The following is a 23,512-nucleotide window of genomic DNA, read 5'->3' as shown; positions in this document are numbered from 1 at the left end:
AATTAAACTTACATTTACACCGTCCGGGTCCAGCATATTCTCTGCTCCTGACCCTGGCAGTAACATGAACCAAAATCAGGCAGTCAGAGTCCCTTCAATAAAGCAATCATAGTACTCCAAGCAGCATTTTGATTGTTGCAGATGCCGCCAAGCCAGCGGCTTATAGAGAGGCCATGTTCTACATGCTGCCTTGCAGCATGCATGGAGCAGGACAGAGTGTGCATGACTAGTTTGGGTAGCCCCAGGGGGCTGAAAAAACAGTCTTTGCACATTAAGTATTGCTCAGGCACACCGCTCCTCCCCTTCCTTTTGCAGAGCCCACTCCGCCCACCCATCCGCAGGCAAAAATAAATAAATTGATAATAAAACAAAGCTATTACCATTTTATGTTTCTGCTTCTAGAACTGTGTGAAAGCAGTAAGGCAAGACTACTCCTCCCTAGTAGAGGAGCTCCCTCTGTTAAAGTAAGCATACATTTTCATCAGGACTGATACACAAAACCTTTGATATGATTATATGTAGAATGTTTCTGCCAAATACCTGGTTTACTCTTGAGTTACATGTATAAGTTGTCTTACTCCTAACATACTCCATGTGTGTGAAAGTCAAGAGTAACTTAGTTCTTTATTTTTTGAGCTTGTGCTCATATTAAAGAAAGTTGATTTTTTTTCAAGTCTTTTCAATAAGTACAATGAAGTAGAGCTGACTGTATTTATAATGTATAGTTGGTTAGTTAAAGACAGCTGACAACAAAACTTTAGGACATTCTCTGCTACTTGCTAAATGATAATACGGTCAAATTTGAGAAACATTGATTTGTCTAATTGTTGATTTGTTTTTTATCGTTAATAGGAACATGCAAACAATATTATAAAGGGTAAAAAGAAATCAAATAGAATGTTCCTTTTTTCAAACCCTACATTTATGCCGAAATTAAAACAAGAATTAAATAGGAGGATGACAATATTCAATGAAAATGATGTGAGTAAAGTATTATCTTTATCAACCACACTTTGTAATTGAATTATTATATGAAACAACGTCGCTAATACCAATACTATAACTATTTTGTATTGCAGGCAAGAAGTCTAACGGAACAAATAAAGAAAGTTCTAAATTTTTCAATAATTAGCCGAAACACATCACTCATGATTGATGTGTTATTACCAGAGGTGAGAGTTTTCGGTAATGAAATGATCACTGCTTTTCTAAATTGTGAATTTAATAAACGAAATAAATAATTTAAAAGTGTGTTTAAAACTTATTTGTGGTTAAGTATAAGAAATATAAGTAAATGCATATAAAATGCAAATAAAAAGTAGTTACATTGTTAGCCCACACAAATGACAAATCTGAGGTGAAGAAGTTGATTTTAAGATGGGAAACGTTAGATTTTATAGCACCTCATGAAATGCAGACGTGTGAATTAAATAACGCATTAACATGTGGATTGAATTGCACCTTCATAAGCATTGTGCAAATTGTTTATATTTGTATTTACTGACAGAAATGTCATAAAATCTACATAAGAAAGTAAGATTAATACAATGAGAAGATATGAACGATTGAAGATGATATAATGGAGAAGGAGACCGCCCGCCATAAAGACGGGGATCCAGTTGGGGGAATTAGGATGTGCCCGCCGCAGTGGCGGGCACACCCTTCAATTGTGCCCGCCGCAGTGGCGGGCACACCCTTCAATTTTAGCATTGTGGCGAGAGGCCTAGCCTGCTCGGGAAGAAGGGGCAGAACTTTACGCAACATGCGAAGCAGCATCATGCACGTGGACGTGATCTTGTTCACGTGCATGTCCAGCTTCAAATAGGGCCAAATATAACCACCAAGTTGCGAGCCGACTCGGCGGCTGACACAGTCTCGGGGAACAACGGGGGCCAGAAGTTCGCCAGGAGAACACGAGGAACCCGGTCCGAGGAGCAGTACAGTACCTCAGTCTTGGTACTGTTAAACTGCAACGAGTTAGAACTGAGCCAGTCAGCTGTGGCTGACATGTATCGATGGAAAGTCTCCAGTGGGACCGCGTTCTTCCCTTCCAGCAAAAAGACCAACTGGGTATCAATCACATAATTAAATGCCGAGATACCAAATGATTTAATTAGTTGGACCAGAGGGCGGAGGTAAAGGTTAAAGAGTATAGGGCTGATGGCAGAGCCCTGTGGCACCCCATGCCCCACTCTCCGCACCTCCGAGCTGAAAGGTGGTAACGCCACCACCTGATGCCGGTTGTCCCTTGCACTTGCCGTGACACCACACTCCTCCAGCCTCCTGATAAGGGTAGGATGGCTGACCGTTTCGAACGCGGCCAACATGTCGAGCAGCACCAAAAAGGCTGCCCGACCACTGTCGACCCGCGACCGCAAGTTGTCAAGCACGGTCACCAGCGCGGATTCCGTCCCATGTGCTGGGCGAAAGCCAAACTGTGCCTCATCAAACCAGATGTTTTCTTCCAGGAAGCCAGACAAGGAGCGGGTCACTAACTTCTCCATGATCTTAATGGGGAAGGGAAGAAAGGAAATGGGTCGGTAATTAGACAAGCAAGCGGGGTCCAAGGTGGATTTCTTAAGGAGAGGTGATACCACTGCCAGTTTCCAGCACTCCGGGAACGTTGCAATATCAAACGACTATAGACAGATGGAGTACAAGGGCTGGAAAAGTTCGTCCTGAAACACCTTCCAAAATTTAGGGGTGAGTGGATCAAGCGGGGAGCCAGATGACACCGTCTGTGCCAGACTACAGAACTCCTCAAAGTAGGGGATGGGAAAGCAGCTCAGCTGGGGTCGACTGGACACAACGTCCGGAGCTCCCAAGCTGAGAGCAAGACCCCTCAGCTGGGATCGACTGGACGAGTCCGCCGGAGATACCAAACTGAGGGCATGACCACTCAGCTGGGGTCGACTGGACGACACATCCGGAACTCCCAAACGGAGGGCAGGGCCACTCAGCCGGGGTGGACGGGGCGGTACGTCCAGAGCTCACAAACTGAGGGCAGGGCCACCCGGCTGGGGTCGACTGGGAGGCAAGTCCGGAGCTCCCAAACCGAGAGCAGGACCACACAGCTGGGGTCGACTGGGCGAGCCGTCCGGAGCTCCCGAACCGGGGGAGGAAGGTACTGGGCTCAGTAAACATTCCAAGATCTTAACGATCTTCTCCTCGAAGGCGCAGGCCAGGGAGTCGCACAAGACCTGCGACGCAGGAACATTATTGACCGTGCATGAAGGATGAGTCAGGTCCCTAACAATTTTAAACAGTGCTTGCAACTTGTTGGAAGCCTGATTCAAGGTGGCTTCCAGATAGGACGCCTTAGCCACCTTAATCTGTGTCTTATATTCCTGCAGGGACTGCCTAAAGATAGCCTTCGCCGAGTCAGAATACTGCTTCCTCCACGCCCTTTCGGCGCATTTGCAGCTAAGGTTTAACTGCCGCAGGGCGTTTGTATACCAGGGGCTCGACCGATTCAGCCTGCCCCTTGACCTACGGAGTGGCGCTACCTTGTCCAAAGAGTTCGAGATGGACTGACACAAGGTGGTATAGCTCTCTTCCACTGAGTCACTCAAACTGAAGTTGCCCGGTAGTAGTCTGGGCAGAGGCGAGGCTTTTAGGAGTCGAGACCAAGGTCTGCCCAACTTAGCCTGTCTAGATCCAGCTTCCACCGAGGAGTGATCCCCCAAATAGAGGGAGAAAGCAACCATCGAGTGATCCATCCAGTATTGACACAAGATGTCATCCACCGACACAAGTTGGGTGTCTGCGAAAACTAGGTCCAGAACGTGGCCCTTCCGATGTGTGGCTGACCGGACCAGCTGTTGCAGCTGGATGTCATTGCAGGCTTGGGACAGAGTGGAAAGCGCACTGTCCAGCGGGCCACCCGACCACAGGTTAAAATCCCCTAAGACCACTAGCTTAGAGGGGGTGTTAGAGAGGTCGTAAATCAGGTCAATGAAGTCAGGGAGGGAAGGTACATTGCCAGGCGGACGGTAGCACAAAACGCCCGAGCAAAAAGTCTTCTCGTGATTTTTAAGAGAAAACCCCATCAATTCAAAGCCCGACACCTCTCTAATCTTAAGCTGGGAGAGAGCTAGCATGTCTCAATAAATTAATCCAATCCCACCACCCCGGTTCTTCACACGAGGGGTATGGTTGATCTTAAACCCTGGAGGCTAGGCCAAAAACCCAGTTCAACCTCACAGTCCTCCCACGTCCAGGTTTCCGTTAGAACCTGAACATCGAGCCCCGCGGACTCGATGAGGAAGGCGATGTCCGTGTGGTGCTTACAAAGGGACCGGACATTAAGCAGCCCATAGGAGAGGTGACAAGACATCTGAGAGGTGAATCTACATCTGAGATTGCTTTTTATGCATGTATGCTGTCATTGAGCATGGGGCTGTGAAAAAATGCCTTGAAATTTAAGAGGGATAAAACACATCTTCTGACTTAGAACCTTTGTCAATAACTGAAAATAGTAATTGATGCGCTTCTACTTTGAAATGGGCTTCTACACCGGCACTTAATCTGATATAGCACTGTCTTTCTTCATAAAATTTTAGTTGACTTTCTAAAAGCAAGTAAATTTAAATTTAGTGTCCTGTTTTTTCTTTTTGGCTTGCAAACCTGGCTATGAAACATAGTGCTACCATTCTTTCTCAGGTAAACTAATGCAATGCACTACATTTGGCTTCTTTCTTAAATGTTTGGCCCTGTTTGCAACATGTTCAGAAAAGGGCAGTTAAGACTCCACTTGCTGTAAATTGACACAACACGGTCACCCAGACATTGTCCACAGTTTACACTGTCCAGCATTAACTAAGATAAAATCCAAACCAATCTTTAATATCGGCTGATGCCCTGTTACTGGATGTTCCTCAAATTAAGTTTGCGCGTAAGGGAAGGAGATCATTAGCTTTTGAGAACCAACGAGGTATGTAAGACCATTGCACCTGCAGGTTGAGCACAATAACCTACAAATATTTAAGTTTCCGAAAACTGGTATGTTCAAAAAAGTAGTTGTGTCTATAGTCCAAGGCATTCTTTATTGTATATATTTTGTACAAATAGTTTTTCTCTACTAAAAAGGCACAAGCATCTTTCTGAAAAATGTCAAAGTAAAGATTATATACTTTTTTTTGTGACTATTGACAGGTAATTAGTACTAAATTGATGCAAAGAGTTTACATTTATATGTAATATTTTGCAAATATTTATTTAAAACAATTTTTATAAGGTTTACTTACCTGTTCCCAACCTAAAACCCAGGGATGCTAATTTGCATTAGCTATCCGGCAAATGCCAAGTCACTCCTTTGAATTTGAAAAGTGTGAAAACTTCTCACAGTGCAGTAAAAACGGACTTGCATGACCTTTTGTGATTACTGACAATTTTGTTGGTATTATGTTTACAATGGCATAATAAAGTTTAATACAGCTTAAATAAAGGCTTCCCCAAAGTAATTATTGGATAATGAAAGCTTTAAATGCCATATTGTTAGTAATCATGCTATATGTGTGGCCATTAATATCATATTTATGACTAATCTTGGAATAATAATGTCTATGACTGACATGTTGTGAAGGATGTTATCATTATGATGGACATACATTGAAAAGTTGTGTACCTGACAAAACAGTGGACTTTCTTGAATAAAGTAGTCATCTTGAGCATTATTGAATAAAAATCTGGCATGTGAAAAACTAAACCTGGTCAGGCCAAGCAGAAAGTTTTAATGAGATTAGTTCGCATTATGAGAATCACAAGCGGGCAAATAGGGGTTATACTTGAAAAATGTTTCTGAATTAAAAATGTAGTTTACTTTTATGCCAGAACATTATTTAATTTGATGTGTTTAACCGTTATAAGATGTTCATATTAAAAAAGAAATATAATGCATTGTTATTGAAAGGGATGAAAATATGAGTTGGTGTTTAGCCATCTTCTGTGATCAGGTGGCCAATATGAATATTTGGGCATGTGGTGCATGAAAATGTGGTTATACACTTATAAGGGTATTGGGAAAGTTTCCAAAAACATAAATGTGAACAAATTATTTACCCCTTCTCTTTACAAGACATACCTTAGAATTTGTGATTATTATGATAACTGCCAATAATTCATTACATGTCACCTAAATAGCATTTCATCTAAAACATATATCATTGCATAAAATAATATAAATTAAAATGTGCTATTTAACAGTGTATGCACATTAACCTGAAAGTATGTAGGGTTCGATTATTTAGCCAACGATGGTAAAACATTGAAAATTAAAATAACCAGGCATTTTCCATTCAGAAACACAAAAGGCAAACGGATGTCCTTGTATGTTTAAATTGGGTGTAATCAGACAACTTGTAACAGGTTCAAAACTTTAGGTAGGAAGGGTAATACTAAATATAGAACTGATGAAAGACAACAAAAGATAAGCAATATTTAAAATCTGAAATAGTTGTACATTTAAATGTGTCTTTTCGTATAACATGAAATAAAAATGTTTGCAAGAAAAGAATAAAAATTAAGAAGCTTATCTTATTAGAAAAAGCTAATTTGCAACATTTATTTTGCATGAAAGTTTTGAAAACAGAAAATAAGTGTACACACTTAACACCTGCTTCTTAATACATCTTAAAAATGTATAGTTCTGAAAAATAAAATAAAATAGAAAAGTAATTATTGTATGGAATGTTTATATGGTATGATTACTTTCCATGTAAGCTTATTAAGCTAAAAGTATGTTGCTTTAAAAGTCAATTTTTTCTCTTTGCAGATGACAATCAAAATTCTACAAAAACATGAAGATTTAAATAGATATGAAGCAGAACTTGTACTGATGAGAGGGGACTTCCTAGACTCCAATGCAGATGAAGTAGATGATGTTGAGACATTTGAACAATTGAAAATGGGCGCACTGAAATAAATTTTTTGAATGATTGCCTTGTTTATTAAAGTGAAAAATGTAATTGTAATTTTTTGACAAATTGAGTAAATTATTACATGTAACTTTAATAAAAAAATTTTTTTTTAATATTTATTGACTAAAATACAATATGTATAACTGTTTACTGAGGTTCAATTATAAATAAAAGCTTAAAAAGTTGTTCTTTTTAGTAATGAGATAAAAATACTATGAAGATATTGTCTGTGATGCCTATTGTGATTATGCTTCATTTCAACATAGAATATTTATAAACAATTGAAACAAAGAACTTGTAACCATAAACAATAAGAATTGTATTGAACATCATTTTTGATTTGATGAACATAGAAATTAAAATGAATACCAGATTGTGCAATGTTATCATTAGGATTCTACATCAACTACAATTTCATATTATTAGTAATTGAAAATACTATTAATTTAGAATGCACTGAATTGCTGTGTATATTTGTTCAAAAAAGCTGGCAAATAAAGCTAATGTCTGACAAAATTAAGAAGAACAACAAATGTAGTGGACTTTATGGAATTAAACAGTGCAGTGTAAAAAAATAACCTGCGATTTATCTTCAGGAGTTTTACATCTTTTGCATTACATATACCCAAAGTCTTACCATATCGGTTACTGTTGGGTGTACTACTCTATACGTTAAACATGCCTCACAGTTAAGATGAGCCTGTGCTCCTATTTTCAATACGATGAAATTGATTGATGTTATTTTGACATATTTAACCTTAATTCTAAGCCCCTAATGTTGTGCACAAATTGTACACAAGGCCTTCAAGTTAAATGTCACTGTTGGACTGCAGCACTGTGTTTCCCATCCACTAAACTTAAGGTTTAAAAAGAAAATGTGTGAATACCTGTAGAAAAGTGCAATAGAAAATATTATGGCTGGGGAGCCTTACCAAATAATGTTATATTTATATCCAAATGATGGTCCTTGAATTCACAGTAATACTTATTTTTCTCGGTCCTATGCAGTGAGTGGCTAGAAGAAATAAGGCTTAACTAGAGGAACATGTAATTAACACACTTTCCAAGAAATCCAGCATCAATCTATATACAGTAAGCTTAATGTTATCTTAATGTAGCGACCAAAAATAACAGAATTGCATGTTTATAATAAGAGTTATGGATTTTTAAAGGAACAAAAAATCAGTGCTGAAAAAGAAATTGACAAAATAGCATTGAAGTCAATTGCAAAATCCACTAGTGACAATAGGTCACTTGCAGGTCGAGACTGCAGCGGCTCCTCCAGCAGAGTGAAACAGAGTGACCACACTGCTGTTTGAGCAGCGCAAAAAAAAAAAAAGAAAAAACTCAATGTTATTATCAGATATTTTTCAGTGTGAACTCAGAGCAAGGTTAGGGTGGTGCGGGGCTGGGCTATATGAGCCAGTGGGAGGAGAAAATATGTACAACATTACTGCACATGTCAGTTTAGCCTGCCAGCCAGGTGAAGAACTGTCCTAGGCTTCCATGCACTGCCTGAGCAGCCAAACAGGGCGCTCAGACTAATCTCGAAACTGCTGTATTGCTGGTGACAGCAGAGTTGTGATTGGCTTAGGGGATTGTGTGAGCCTGTGTGCTTCTGTTCCATGAAGCCAAGAAGACAAGACGAGAAGAGTTTGGAGTGTAACTGCACTGTAAAAACCTGTCTAAAGTACATTGCATATCCCGGCAGTGTGTACGGGAAAGTGCAGGCCTTCTAGAGGAATAACAGCTTGGATCAGATTAGATCTGGGCTGCTCATCCCTCCTACATGAGACCAGAAGTCCCGACATTATGTGGCTTAAAATAAAAGGTCAGAAGGGTGGTGATGTATTGTAGCTCTTTAAAGTCTATATAAGAGGGAAAGCAAATGGCAATTAATCGACCATAGAAAGACAGCTAGAAAATCAAATAAACAAGTGCCCCTCATTTGATGAAATCATTGCGGCCGGTGACTTTAACTGCACATTCGAGCCACTAAGCAGTGAAGATCTCCTAGGGATAATTGAAGAGGATAGCAAATGGTCAGTGCCCCCCCTAGTCTTACCACCGGTTAAAAGATGGTCTGAGATTGTAATACAAGTTAATACTATAATACTAGAATATGGCATAAGAGACACAATTGGCAGAACCCTATCCAACATCAGGGGGAAAAATACTTACAATAAACTTGCTTGCCCTTCCAGCATTGATTATATCTTGGTCGACTTACCCCTCTGGCCCAATGTCATGAACATGGAATTGGGCCTAACTATTGACAGTAACCACAACCATCTAATATTAAACTGAAAAAATCAATGGGCCCATCCCAACAAAAATTCTAATACCATTGGGAATTACCTTGTATCCACAAAGGAGTTAATTCTATCTAATTGTGGTAGGCGTCTAAGATGGCCCAAGGTCGCAGGAGAGGACCAAAAACAAAAGAACATCTCCTCAATATTAGTGTCAAAAACAGCCGAACTCAAGGCAGCTTGAGATAATGTCCGGGGGGTGGGGGGAATATCCACATAATACGCCACGAGACAATTGCTCCGATTGGTGCACACTTCCTTGAAAGACGACGCAGTGGCCCCACTAGGAGCCGAACAAAAAGCTCCAATTCATGGTACACTGAGTCCTGCAGGGAGAAAAGGAGCAAGTACTAATATCTGCGGAAAAGGTGAAAAAACACACAATAGTAAAAATAGCGAGAATGGACTACAACATATCAGTAAAGCAAGCAAAACGTGATTGGGAAGAGGTACATTAGAGGACATGAAAGTTTACTGTTTCTAGAGGGATTACGCCTCCTTTTGGGATCTAATCAAGATGAGAAATAGGAGGGACAACATCCCAATCACGAACCATATTGGTGATGAGGCCTGGTGGGATGACTTTTCCCGACTGGACACGGAAGAACTAGAGGCCCTACCTCCCTCTCAGTTGAAGAGAATTCAGGTTCCACTTACAATTGAAGATACCAATCTCTTCCAGATGAAAGAGATTGCGAATGCAATTAAGTGTACTATTCCTGCAAAGGCAGCAGCCCCAGATGGTATACTGGGTGACTTGCTGTAATTAGAACTACAGAAGTGGGCCCAATATATCCTGCTTTTAATCAACAATATAATGAAAGGAGCAGAAGTCGCTATATCTAGGAAAGGAGCAGAGGTCATAACTATATATAAAAAGGGAGACGGCGAGGACACTAACAAATACAGGGCTATCACCCTAATAGATACCATGCAGAAAGTGGTTGGCAAAGCCCTTGTAAATAGGATTCAAAATTGGATGGAGGAGGAAGATGATCTTTCCACCTATCAAACAGGTTTTAGTAAAGGTACCAGTACAGGACTGTTTACATTACTTTGTTATATTGGAAAGTAGTCATAATTGTCATGGGAAGTCTTTACTTGCGTTCATTGAGCTTAAAACCAATTATGATTTAGTGCTGCAAGAGAAGCTATGGTGAGTGCTCCAGGAAATTGGCTTACCCTCATACCTTTTAAATATTTTAATACGCCTCCATGATGAAACCTATGCCCGAGTTAGATGGGGGCTCATGGGAAAAGTAAAGACAAGATACAGTTCAACAGGCGGTTTGCCAGGGCTGTGTGATGGCTCCTACCCTCTTTTGACTTTATGTAAACGGAGTGGTTAGTTTTTTTAGCCAATTTCAAAAATAAAATTGATCTAATTTTTGAAGGGGAAAAAAACCATACCCTACTGTTGGCCGACGACACTATTTTAATATCGAAAACCCCAATGGGCCTCCGGGAACTCCACACCCACTTTCAATTTTTCCTGTACACAAAGGGGCCTAATGATAAACATCACAAAGACTACGTTTATGGCTTTCAATGTGGGCAAACATTTTAATAACACTCTCACTAACAATGGTTTACCCCTTAGAGAGAGTCCATTCCTTTGATTAACTGGGTATTAGGTTATCAAATAAAATGCAATGGGGGACTCACATGAACAAAATGTTACTGAACCATAAGAGGGTGGTGGATTCCATTGGTAGGGACCAAAGGTTAACGTCAAGTAGACTGGTAGCTCCTTCACTAGTAGTCTATAAAGGTAAAGCTGTGAGGTCAAGAATTTATGGCGCTGAACTTTGGGGCTTCGAAAAAACTAATGAGATTGGACGATCAAAGAGTAAATTCTTTAGAGATCTGGTATCCGTCACTACCAATACACCACTCAAGCCCATACTCTCTGACATGGGCAGACACACTTTTAGCGAGGTGGATATACTTTGCCCTATTCTATACTTGATAAGACTAAGACGCACCCCAGAACTCCATAGCTATGCGACGGTCCTTTCTGAGCTAATTACCCTTGATAACAACAAAGGTGTTAAGTGGCTTAAAGATCTAAAGGAATTACTGACCAAGCTGGGCTTAGCCAAAGCTTGGGCCAAGCAGGTCACTCCGACTAAGAGAGAGTTAAAAAAGAATTACTGGAACTGGGTAAATCACCAGGTCTTACATAAACCAATGCTTGTCTGACTATTTGAAGAGTTCATCCAGCATAAATCAGTTTGATCCCTGGAACGTTATCTAGATTTTATCAGGAAACACAGAGACAGGGCACTATATATGCAGTTTACATTAGGGTCAGTAAGGCTAAATACCAAACTGGCAAAATGGGACCCAACAACATCCAACCTATATAACTGCCCCTGCTGTGATGCACAACAAGAAACTGTAGACCATGTAGTCTTTGCTTGCCCAGCCTACAAGCAAGCAAGGGCCAAATGGATCAAGCCTATATGTATTATATTTGGGCACTAGAAACCTCCTTGATGCTCTACGAATCATGAGAAGTGACTCAAGTAGGTCCTCGCTAGTATGTGGTGTTACAAAGTACCTGTGGATTATCCGTATAAGGGCACAATTAAGGAGTAATGTGCAAATAAATACCATCTAATCTGTGGATCGGAGAGATAATTTACACATAGGAATTATTTGCAAAGTACTGAAGATTAACTGTTTTGTATGGGACATGTGTTTTAGCTAATCTGTAATTTTAAACCTAATGAGCAAATGCCAATTAAGATATTAAGCGTAAATTTAGAGTGGACGGTATAGCCAGGTTTTAAAAACTTGTTTTTACTATATGAAATATTCATTTTATATACTTTTATGTGACTGTGAAATGCTTTTATGATAATTGCTATCGAATAAAGCTTATGCAAAATGAATGGGGAGCATGGAAGAGTTCCTGACTAAGTGGCTCATCCGGCTGGCTACTTCCATAGTTGTTGTCCTATTATTTTAACCTCTATGAAGCACGCATTGGAACGAAAAGCTGAGGACGCGGAGGGTAGGGCGCGCCGCAGCAACATTAGAGTCCTGCGTGTGCCGGAGCGATTGGAGGCGGGGAATGCCGAGCGCTTCCTGGAGGACTGGATTCAGACTCAACTGTGCCCGCATGGGCTATCAAATGTATTTGGCATCGAACGAGCGCATAGGGCCATGGTACCCCCCCACCCGGGGGAGCCTCCGAGGGCATTGATTGCGAAGATCCTGAACTATATAAGTCCGGGATTGCATTCTGAAGGCGGCGAGGTAGACGGAGTCTCTCACCATTGAGAACAGCCACATATGCATCTATCCTGATTACACCCAACAGGTGCAAGAGCAGCGAAAGGCCTACCTGGGAGTCAAGCAGAAGCTCCAGGAGATGAAGCTACAATATATGCTGTTATATCCGGCCAAGGTCAAGGTGATATCTCAGGGCCGGGCACATTTCTTCGAATAGCCCGCTGAGGTGTGGGAGTGGCAGGAGATACAGGTGTGACGACATGCCCACGGGAGAGTGAGGGGGGCCCCGTGAGACCTGGGGGAACGATCCCCAGAGACGACGATGCGGAAGGCGGAGCCGTTGGGACCTTCCTTGGCAAGGGATGGTCCAGAGTCCTCGGGCGCATCCGCCCCTGGGGACGTGTTGGTTCCAGATACCCTGCAGGACATTGTGCCAGGTACAGACTCTACGGCTCCGGTGATCCCAGAGACTGGAATGTCTGAACTGCTGCAGGGGACGGCTCTGTCGTAAGGTACTGTTGGAGTGAAGAGTGTTGTGCTCTGCTTTGGGGGCTTTAGTGCTGGGCCTTGAGTTTGTATGAGGTACCTGGGAGCCGTGCTGTTCGAGCTTGAATGACGGAGAGGAGCGTAGGACCTGTATCCCGTTGGAACGACCTTATGTGGCGGTGTCTGTCTTTATTTTGGCTGGGGAGGGCCCTGCTTTGGGACTGATGCCGGCGGCCAAGCCCAGGTTCATTTCTGTACGTCTGGGTCCCATCGGGAGCTAAAAGGGGGGTGGGTGGTGTTTGGTTGGGTGTGTGTGTGTGTGTGTATTGGATGGGACGAATAGGGTGGCTGTGTACATCATGGCACCAGCAGGGGGAGGGCAGGATAGCGTGTTTTGTTGTTGCTGTCATCTTGCTCGTGGGTGGGGGTGGGGGTAGATGTTATGGGGGGTTGTGGGGTTGGGGGGGCTTGGGGGGTTGGTGGGGTTGGGAGGGGAAATTGTTGCTGGCATCGAGAGTACTGTGTTTCTGTTATTTGAATGGCTGATCAGATGGGCTAGGTCCCCCGGCCTGGATGCTGGTTGGGCCCGTGGGTGGCGGAACACGCCGTTTGTAATATATGTCCAGGTTGGGCGTGATCTCCTGTCATGGGTTTAAATTCTTAACTTGGAACGTGCGTGGATTGGGCACTTGCACTAAAAGATACAGGGTCCTTTCATTCCTCCGACGCCATGGCGTCTCCATTGCGTGCCTCAAGGAGACCCACTTGAACGAAGAGGGTGCCCAGAAGCTGTCCTAAAAATGGCGGGCCAGATGCTTCATTGATCCTATTCTACCTATGCCAGGGGGGTCCTAATCTGGGTGGCACCTGGGGTTCCCTGTGCCGTGATTGTGTAACAATAATAAATGCATGGGGCTAGTGGCAGACTGTATGAAAGGAAGGGCTATTTGTATTTAAAGAATGTAAATCGAAAGAAGATTTCTGGTATCTACAGTCCAAAGACAATAGAAATTGAGGAAGGACTGACAACCTTATTCTATGACATAGAAACCTTTGGCTGGGGAACTTTCAGCAGAGTAGGTGGCTCACTGTGTGTGTGCTGGGGCTTTGAGTGAGTTTTGACCAGGGTTCAAACCCCAGGTGGGAAAAATGTTTTTTTATTTATTTTTTTTTATTTCTAAATTCCACAAATGAAAGCTGTGCCTTTGTAAATGACCCCCTAGCAGTATCTGGGAGAACTATGGCCTCCTTACTCATAGTGCATGTCAGGCATTGATAATGGCATCCTGTGTGGCACGTGGATAGGGGGGACAGATTTGCTATGAAACAATCACTTATTTAGTGGAATGAGAATTTAGGGGTGATTGTGTAAGAATTGGAAATGCATGGGGCTAGTGGCAGACTGTATGAAAGGAAGGGCTATTTGTATTTAAAGAATGTAAATCGAGAGAAGATTTCTGGTATCTACAGTCCAAAGACAATAGAAATAGAGGAAGGACTGACATCCTTATTCTATGACATAGATACCTTTGGCTGGGGAACTTTCAGCAGAGTATGTGGCTCACTGTGTTTGTGCAGGGGCTTTGAGTGAATTTTGACCAGGGTTCAAACCCCAGGTGGGGAAAAGCTTTCTTTTTTTTTTTTTTTTTTTAAATTTTATTTCTAAATTCCACAAATGAAAGCTGTGCCTTTGTAAATGACCCCCTAGCAGTATCTAGGAGAACTATGGCCTCCTTACTCATAGTGCATGTCAGGCATTGATAATGGCATGCTGGGTGGCACGTGGATAGGGGGGACAGGTTTGCTATGAAAGAAATCACTTATTTAGTGGAATGAGAATTTGGGGATGATTGTGTAAGAATTGGAAATGCATGGGGCTAGTGGCAGACTGTATGAAAGGAAGGGCTATTTGTATTTAAAGAATGTAAATCGAGAGAAGATTTCTGGTATCTAAAGTCCAAAGACAATAGAAATAGAGGAAGGACTAACAACCTTACTCTATGACATAGATACCTTTGGCTGGGAAACTTTCAGCAGACTACGTGGCTCACTGTGTATGTGCAGGGGCTTTGATTGAGTTTTGACCAGGGTTCAAACCCCAGGTAGGGAAAAGCTTTCTTTTTTTTTTTTTTTTTAATTTTATTTCTACATTCCACAAATGAAAGCTGTGCCTTTGTAAATGACCCCCTAGCAGTATCTAGGAGAACTATGGCCTCCTTACTCATAGTGCATGTCAGGCATTGATAATGGCATGCTGGGTGGCACGTGGATAGGGGGACAGGTTTGCTATGAAAGAAATCACTTATTTAGTGGAATGAGAATTTGGGGATGATTGTGTAAGAATTGGAAATGCATGGGGCTAGTGGCAGACTGTATGAAAGGAAGGGCTATTTGTATTTAAAGAATGTAAATCGAGAGAAGATTTCTGGTATCTAAAGTCCAAAGACAATAGAAATAGAGGAAGGACTAACAACCTTACTCTATGACATAAAGACCTTTGGCTGGGAAACTTTCAGCAGACTACGTGGCTCACTGTGTATGTGCAGGGGCTTTGAGTGAGTTTTGACCAGGGTTCAAACCCCAGGTGGGGAAAAGCTTTCTTTTTTTATTTATTTTTTTATTTTATTTCTACATTCCACAAATGAAAGCTGTGCCTTTGTAAATGACCCCCTAGCAGTATCTAGGAGAACTATGGCCTCCTTACTCATAGTGCATGTCAGGCATTGATAATGGCATGCTGGGTGGCACGTGGATAGGGGGGACAGGTTTGCTATGAAAGAAATCACTTATTTCGTGGAATGAGAATTTGGGGATGATTGTGTAAGAATTGGAAATGCATGGGGCTAGTGGCAGACTGTATGAAAGGAAGGGCTATTTGTATTTAAAGAATGTAAATCGAGAGAAGATTTCTGGTATCTAAAGTCCAAAGACAATAGAAATAGAGGAAGGACTAACAACCTTACTCTATGACATAAAGACCTTTGGCTGGGAAACTTTCAGCAGACCACGTGGCTCACTGTGTATGTGTAGGGGCTTTGAGTGAGTTATGACCAGGGTTCAAACCCCAGGTGGAGAAAAGCTTTCTTTTTTTTTTTTTTTTTTTATTTCATTTCTACATTCCACAAATAAAAGCTGTGCCTTTGTAAATGACCCCCTAGCAGTATCTAGGAGAACTATGGCCTCCTTACTCATAGTGCATGTCAGGCATTGATAATGGCATGCTGGGTGGCACGTGGATAGGGGGGACAGGTTTGCTATGAAAGAAATCACTTATTTAGTGGAATGAGAATTTGGGGATGATTGTGTAAGAATTGGAAATGCATGGGGCTAGTGGCAGACTGTATGAAAGGAAGGGCTATTTGTATTTAAAGAATGTAAATCGAGAGAAGATTTCTGGTATCTATAGTCCAAAGACAATAGAAATAGAGGAAGGACTGACAACCTTACTCTATGACATAAAGACCTTTGGCTGGGAAACTGTCAGCAGACTACGTGGCTCACAGTGTATGTGCAGGGGCTTTGAGTGAGTTCTGACCAGGGTTCAAGCCCCACCTCAGGAAATTATTTTTTAATTTTATTTTTATTTTTTTAAACAATTTATTTATTTTAGCAGAGTGAAAGCAGAGTGAAACATAGTCCTTTGGAAATGCTCAAATGATAATAATGAAAGACCAAGTAGAAAATCTATGGCATATGTCACATCAGATGTGGCATATGCCACATGACTGAGTGACACGTGTCACATGCCAGACTTGGGCTCCAACCCTTACTGTACAGGCGGCCTCCAGCCCTCCCTTTTGGAACCAGCAGTGAGAGCACAAACCGCACCGGTGCAAACTGTGGACACTGCAAACAGCGGCTGCAATCTCACAGCTGATGGAAAACACTCCAACCCCTCAAGTCTTAAACCCCTGGGGCACATTTACAAGGCTCTTAGGTCACTTTTAACAGGGAAAAGTGACGCAAGGTGGCTTGAAAATCTGCCCCCGGTAAAGTAACACAACCCGAGTTTAATGTCACTAAACAAACAAACACAGCAAGCGATTAAAATTGAAACACAACACAGCGGGTTATAAACAGACACTGAAGCGCCTCTTCCATAGCACGGGCAGAGCAGGGAAATAAACGAGCATTTTACACATTGAGAGCCCAGGAAACTGGTTATTTCGTTTTAATTCCCCGAGGTATTTATATAATCTGTAATTTTTTGTTGTGCAATAAAAGACAAAGAGCGAATACCTCTTCATATTATTAACCTGTTGTTAGGTCCTCCAGGTCCTTAATATATAGCAGCTGTGCAGGAAGGGCTGGGGCGGGAACAGTGAGCTGAGGGTTCGGTTCAAACCTCAAAGGGCTTTGGACTGACGGAAGCGGAAGACGAAGCAAGAGAGCTTTACTAGGACTTTAGGGCCATTTAGGTTAGGTAGGAATGAAAAAGCAAAGAATTGTCAGCAAGAAAAAATTATCTTCTTCCCATACCGGGAGTCGAACCCGGGCCGCCTGGGTGAAAACCAGGAATCCTAACCGCTAGACCATATGGGAGACTATTTAAACTACAAGTTTTTATACAAACAAAGGCTTCTGGCCCGTCAGTGCCTTTTCCAACCTTCAGTGACTTACCCATTCCAGTATTAGGAGAAGGGAAGACAAGAAATAAGGGGACACACTTCACTCTAATTTGGAACCCGATCATTCCTTTCCTTCAGTCTGGCCTCTGCCAATCATTCTTCACAACATAGAAGGTCTCAGGCTATTTCTGAAAGGGACAGAGGAACATTCAACGTGAAACAGACAGCGCTGCACATGACGCAGACATCACTGCAGCACTGCAGCACTGCAGCACTGCAGCACTGCAGCACTGCAGCACTGCAGCACTGCAGCACTGCAGCACTGCACTGAGTCATTTTCACTGCAGTACTCGGCCAGTGTGATCCTAACTGCAGCACTGCACATTCACACTCACTGCAGAACTGTAATGTGGTGACAAGGTGCAGCTCTGCACCGAGCATGCATGCTCATGGGCCCGATTCCGGCGGGACACTCCCGATTGTTGGAGCAAAAAACTGCTTTTCTTTAGGCTATCTTCTGCCTGAACAGCATCTGTTTCGATAGAAGTGAAAGGGGTAAATCTGTGCTCCCGATTGTGTTTTTAGACTCTTCCACCTCCCTCCTCTAAAATGTTGGCATGTAAGCACAGAGTGACTGTCACTGTAGCAATGCACATGGTGGCACTCAGTGCAGCACTGCAGACTATGCACCCACTGCATCGCTCGACAGGGATCTCACTGCAGCATTAGAGAGACCTCACTGCAGCACTGTAGAGCCTGGCCCTCACTGCAGTACTGAACAGCGTCCCTCCAGTATACCAAGACACCCTCACAGCAGCAATGCACAGAGTGACAGTCATTATTACTGCACTGGAGAGGCCTCACTGCAGAACTGTAGAGCCCGACCCTCACTGCAGGGCTGCACAGTGTCCCTCACACAGCAGTATACCAAGACACCCTCACTGCAGCACTGCACAGACTGACAGTCATTATTACTGCACTGGAGAGACCTCACTGCAGAACTGTAGAGCCGACCCTCACTGCAGGGCTGAACAGCATCCCTCCAGTATACCAAGACACCCTCACTGCAGCACTGTACAGAGTGACAGTCATTATTACTGCACTGGAGAGACCTCACTGCACAACTGTAGAGCCCGACCCTCGCTGCAGAACTGTAGAGCCTGACCCTCGCTGCAGGGCTGCACAGAACGGCCCTCCGTGCAGTACTACACAAAGAAACGCTTAATGGTGGAATGCACAGAATAATCCTCATTGCCACACTACAAACAGTACCCCCCTCAGCAGCACTGCACTAGAGGGCAACACTGCAAGGTGATAATCATTACATCACTGCACTGACCGACTCTAATTACAGCACTGCACACTGTGGCCTCCTCTGCAGCACTGCACACTGTGGCCTCCTCTGCAGCTCTGCACATTGTGGCCTCCTCTGCAGCACTGCACATTGTGGCCTCCTCTGCAGCACTGCACACTGTGGCTTCCTATGCAGCGCTGCACACTGTGGCCTCCTCTGCAGCACTGCACACTGTGGCTTCCTATGCAGCGCTGCACACTGTGGCCTCCTCCGCAGCGCTGCACACTGTGGTCTCCTCCGCAGCGCTGCACACTGTGGCCTCCTCCGCAGCGCTGCACACTGTGGTCTCCTCCGCAGCGCTGCACACTGTGGCCTCCTCTGCAGCGCTGCACACTGTCTCCTCCTCTGCAGCCCTGCACACTGTGGCCTCCTCTGCAGCACTGCACACTGTCTCCTCCTTTGCAGCACTGCATATTCACCCTCACTGCAGGAATGCAGAGTGTAAATAATTACTGTACTAATAAGTGCATTGAAACGAGTCCCCCCCCCATTCCAGCGCTGCGAAGGACGAGCTTCTGATAGGATTGCACACACTGGCCCTCTGTGTGACCCTCAACACTGCACTGCAGAATGACCTGATGGAACTGACAGGAGCTCAGAGAGTCAGCATGACCTGATGGAACTGGCAGGACCTCGGAGAGTCAGCATGACCTGATGGAACTGACAGGAGCTCAGAGAGTCAGAGGGGCTGGGTCAATGCTGCAGCAGTAGCGCCTACAGCTCGAGAGGAGCTTTGCCGGTGTTTCCATTTCTCAGACTGGGAGTCTCAGAGACTGAAGGAGAGAAGACGCTTGACAGCGAGGGAGGGCGCTTCAAGCCCTCTGGGCGTCATGCACGGGAACAGTTTCACCATCAGCCGGCATGATGTGTCCCTGAAGCTGGGGGACCACCAGAGAGACTACTGGGGGGTCACGGGGGCTATCTACACCCCTAGTGTTGTGGGTGGTGACGTGGGACTGCTCTCTGTGCAGCTATTCTCTCTCCTAGAATAATCTGTAGAGTCTTGCGATTACTGTGTCATTCAACTTCCCAATGTTGAATATGTATTTTTATTTTATGCGTTTTTATATAGCGCGGACTTTACCCAAAGGTGTCAGAGCGCTTCACAATAGGAACAGTAGTGAAACATGAGGAAAAATTACAAGTCAACATGTTACAAAAGCAAACATTACGTTACATAAGGCAATAGTGACAATTGTGCAAGAATCAAGAGCAACAAAGTACAAGAGGTAGTAAATGATACAATACAAGAGGGAAAATGAGGTGTGCCTTTTACAATGGAGGACAACATACAAGTAGAAGTATAATACTGCAATAAATGGCAGACTCTCAAACCATAAAAACACACTGGGAAGGCATTTCTATGGGCATGTGAACAGAATTTCCTATAATGGAAGGACTTCCTTTAGATAATAGAGAGGGCGTGAATTAACTTTGGAAGTGTCTTTGAAGGAGGAGAGCTTTGAGGTCAGTTTTGAAGGCCTGGAAGGAGGTGGTGGTCCGAAGCAGAGGCGGAAGCAGACATATTCTGAAGTCAGTGCCTCTCAGTCAGAGGTCTTCTGGCTTCAGCCTTTGAGGTTTTTAGTGTGCTTTCAAGGCGCTGGAGAATCCAGGAAAAAAAAGACAATGCCACAATTCTGTAGCTGTTTCAGGTACATAGAAGGCTATTTAGGACGATGCACACAGCTGGCTCGTTGGTCTAGGGGTATGATTCTCGCTTAGGGTGCGAGAGGTCCCGGGTTCAAATCCCGGACGAGCCCAATTTTTAAAAATCATTTACCGAATATTTTAAATCAATCAATTTAAAAGTGGAAAATGTAATAAAAAAAAAAAAAAGTGTCAAATAAAAAATAAAAAAATTGAGGGGGAAAAAAAGTGGGCTCGTCCGGGATTTGAACCTGGGACCTCTCGCACCCAAAGCGAGAATCATACCCCTAGACCAACGAGCCAGCTGATACTCTACGCCGGAGCATATTTCTAGTCCATGTCAGCCGTCCACATCTTGTGATTCAAGTGGAAGTGGTGCTGTAGGTTCCTATTTAAACCCCATCACTGTAACTGGGCATAAACGTTAAATCACAGAGGAGGAGCTCTGGGAAGAACTGGGCTTAGGCGGTGGGAGGGGCCTGTCGCCTTGGCTACAGATATATGAGGCCATCAAACGCTAGCGGTGAAAGGAAAAATGCGCACTGGATCCATAGTGTTTAGTGGGAAGAAAGGCTTCTAGGCACTCACCAGCCTGAGCGATGGTTCCTGGTTAAGAGGCAGCAGTTAAACAAGTAGATCTGAGAGAGGGTATTGAAGGACACGACAAAGAAGCAGTACCTTAAATGACATTTACACGTTTAAGTATGCATGTGAAATTCGTATGCTTGTGCATGTAAAGTTGTTATTTTACTCCTCTATATGTAAAAAACATCCATTTCAATATTCTCGTTTAATTTACCAAGTGGTCAGCGTGGAGAGGCTGATTGAAGTCTCTCTGAGGGGTATCAGGAAGGGAGGGGCGGGGTGATGGTGGGTGCAGTTTTACCTCTCGGATTGGTTGACGTCGATGACGTCAGTGTTTAAAGTGTCAGCTCCGTGACTGGTCTTCAGTGCTGGGAGAGAGCATCGACCCCCCAGCGAGGGTTCTGTCAGTGTGAGGGCGGAATGGGATGAGAGACCTGGGCGCCTGGTAATAAGACCCATAAACTCACCAATAATGCAGCGAACAAACCTCCCGTGTATCTGGACCCAGCGTGGCCACAGGACTGTAACAAAAGCGGCCGAAATAGCTCAGTTGGGAGAGCGTTAGACTGAAGATCTAAAGGTCCCTGGTTCGATCCCGGGTTTCGGCAGATGACTTTTTGTTTGAAACATTATAATCAGTGCTGCAAATGCAATCTTTAACCCCTCTAAAACTTGTTAAAAGAAAACTTCTGTAGCAACATTAATCTTTATTTGTTGCACGCTCCAGCTTCTTTCTTCCTCCCCCCTCACTTCTTACTAACACCCTCTTTCACTCATTCCATATTTTGTTTATTGACACACGTTTCTTGCAATCCAACTCAGTGTCAGTCTCACAATTTAAAAAATATTCCTCCAGGGTCTGGATCCCTGTTCTCATGGTATATAGCTTCAAAATAATCTCAGTCGCGCCTTCGATAGCTCAGTTGGTAGAGCGGAGGACTGTAGTGAATTGACTGTCATCCTTCAAATCCGGCCCGAAGGATGTTTTCAAACTCTCCACTTTTTTCCCTTCTGCTTACAGTAGAAAGCGCCTCTTTCTCAGACCCTCACACGCTGGGGCTTTTCCTTTTCCTGCCTCCCCTCTTCACCTTTACAACCCAGCTCTCTCTTCCGGCTCCCCCCCAGCCACCCACCAGCAACAGACAAAGCCAGGCCGGGGCCCCATCTGAAGCAGCCCTGGGAGCTGGTTGTGGTGACTCTGGCATCAGGGGATGCTGCTGAGAGCGTCTGCCAGGAGGCGAGAGGGAGGAGAGTGTGTGTTTTGTGTGTGTGTTTGTTGAGCATGCGGCCCTTGTGTTGTTATCTAGGAGCTGGAAAATTAAAAAATCATCACAAACAAAACATAGCAGGTTGTAGAGTACGATAAGTAGCTGTTTGGCAAGTCTATGGGCATCAAATCCTCGTTAGTATAGTGGTCAGTATCCCCGCCTGTCACGCGGTTCAATTCCCCGACGGGGAGGGTATACTTTTTTTTTTAATACTCATTGTACATTTTTAAGGTATGACGATTGGACATCTATTTTACATGTAATCTATAATGTGTCATTCTATTGAATACTGACGCTTTTCATTAATGACCTCCTCTCGTCTCAGTAAAATATTTACTAATACAATCGCATACCTTTTAAAAACGATCACGAGCAATTTTTAAGTGAGACACTTTTTGGGAAGGATTTCAGCCTCTTCATTTTAAGCTTCTTTGTACATACTTGAAAAACAGAAATGGGCAAAAAAAAGGTTATTATTTACATACACAGTACCATTTAATGAATACAACGTATTTAAACTAATGTTTTTCACGCTAAATAAATGAAATGATGGGGTGGGCTCTGACTGAGTGTTTAATATGAAGGCAAAACTTTTTTATCTTTATAAACTTAATGGTTTACAATTTACAGGCATATTGTGAGAACAAAAGTACCACAAACCAGGAAGTGCCCGCCCAGCCGTCCTTATCATAGATTTTATATTCCCAAGATCCAGACATTACTGCCAAATTCAGGGCAGGTTATAGCAATGTATTCTGGGACTTGGAGTCCTTTTTCTAACTCTCTAAACTGAGGGCGAGGGGACCCAGCATCCACAGCATAACCCTGGATTCCAATTGGATGAAGTGCTGGCGCTCAGATCTGGGAAGCTTGAGAGCTTTGTCCAGCCCTAAGGCGAGCCTCAGGGGTCTCCGAGAAGGTCTGCTGCCCTCCTGTCGGGGCCCAGAGTAGGTGTGCTGACCTCCTGCAAGGGGTCCCCTAATGTCCTGCCTCCTGGTAGTGAATTACAGTGCATTTCGTTTTACACTATGGAAGGGCTATCTGTCTTTTAGTAAAGGTGATTTTTACATTTTGTTTCAAAATACCACTTTTAGAAAGTAGGTATTTTCTTGCTTAGCCATCCCGTGTGCCTCTT

At 43.5% G+C, this 23,512-nt stretch overlaps 1 long non-coding RNA gene and 3 other non-coding genes across 4 annotated transcripts; 3 read left to right on the top strand and 1 right to left on the bottom strand.

Moving 5' to 3' along the window:
* Positions 1–915: 915 nt before the first annotated feature.
* Positions 916–6,862, top strand: LOC147746397 (uncharacterized). Its single transcript, XR_015299445.1, has 3 exons — positions 916–981; positions 1,080–1,172; positions 6,773–6,862. It is a non-coding gene; the product is annotated as an uncharacterized LOC147746397 (long non-coding RNA).
* Positions 6,863–17,425: 10,563 nt separating this feature from the next.
* On the bottom strand, positions 17,426–17,497 carry TRNAE-UUC (transfer RNA glutamic acid (anticodon UUC)). The gene has a single exon. It is a non-coding gene; the product is annotated as a tRNA-Glu (tRNA).
* A 3,068-nt stretch (positions 17,498–20,565) lies between these two features.
* Positions 20,566–20,637, top strand: TRNAP-AGG (transfer RNA proline (anticodon AGG)). The gene has a single exon. It is a non-coding gene; the product is annotated as a tRNA-Pro (tRNA).
* A 1,007-nt stretch (positions 20,638–21,644) lies between these two features.
* TRNAF-GAA (transfer RNA phenylalanine (anticodon GAA)) lies at positions 21,645–21,717 on the top strand. Its single transcript has one exon. It is a non-coding gene; the product is annotated as a tRNA-Phe (tRNA).
* Positions 21,718–23,512: the final 1,795 nt, after the last annotated feature.

The sequence above is a fragment of the Lissotriton vulgaris genome, chromosome 1_1 (assembly GCF_964263255.1).
Source record: "Lissotriton vulgaris chromosome 1_1, aLisVul1.2, whole genome shotgun sequence".
NCBI classification, from domain to species: domain Eukaryota; kingdom Metazoa; phylum Chordata; class Amphibia; order Caudata; family Salamandridae; genus Lissotriton; species Lissotriton vulgaris.
This window is presented reverse-complemented; position numbering and strand designations above follow the sequence as displayed.